The sequence below is a fragment of the Odocoileus virginianus genome, chromosome 5 (assembly GCF_023699985.2).
Source record: "Odocoileus virginianus isolate 20LAN1187 ecotype Illinois chromosome 5, Ovbor_1.2, whole genome shotgun sequence".
Taxonomy (NCBI): domain Eukaryota; kingdom Metazoa; phylum Chordata; class Mammalia; order Artiodactyla; family Cervidae; genus Odocoileus; species Odocoileus virginianus.
This window is the reverse complement of record NC_069678.1, coordinates 80,465,884-80,466,822: the sequence shown is the minus strand read 5'-3', so window position 1 is coordinate 80,466,822 and position 939 is coordinate 80,465,884.

Genomic DNA, 939 nt, shown 5'->3' with positions numbered 1-939 from the left:
CTTAATGAATTATTAAACACTCCTATAACCACTGGCATGTCAAGAACTAGAACCTACCCAGAAGTCCTGTCTATATGCCCCATCCCAATTATAATCCTCTTCTGCTGCCAAGCACTGCATAAGAACATTATAAAATTTTTATTTCTAGTGTTTCCCTTACATATTTGTTGATATGGAGATGATCTGTAATGTATACCTAATATTTAAATCATGAATAATATTGATAATCCTATTTATCATGCTTTAAAAATAGTCCACAAAAATGTTGTCTCCTTACTTATTTATATCTCTCATACAGAGAGTGACCACATGCAGCTTTTTTTGCTTAGATGCCACATCCAAAGACTCATGGCAGTATGTTACATGACAGGTTAAAGCAAAATCAAACAAACAAAAAACTTGTGAATTTACTTTGAAAGTGTATATGGTACTATTTATTTGCTAAGAATTTGATATTTAGAGAGAAGAAAATACAGTCAGCCCTTCATATCTACATATCCATGGATTCAATCAAAGGATGGAAAATATTTGAAAAAAAAATTTCCATGAAATTCCAAAATACATAACTTGAATTTGCTACTCATCTTCAACTATTTACATAGCTACTCATCTTCAACTATTTACAAAGCACTTACATTATATTTTATGTAATGTATATATAATTTATAAAATGTATATATAATACATTATATTATATTCCCTGGTGGCTCAGACAGTAAAGAATCTGCCTGCAATGCAGGAGACACATGTTTGATCCACGGGTTGGGAAGATTCCCAGGAGAAGGAAATGGCCACCCACTCCAGTATTCTTGCCTGGAGAATTCCATGAACAGAGGAGCCTGGTGGGCTACAGTTCAAGGGGTTGCAAAGAGTTGGACATGACTGAACAACTAACACTACTCTGCTGCCAATAAGCAGCCATTTCCTGACTACAGTATT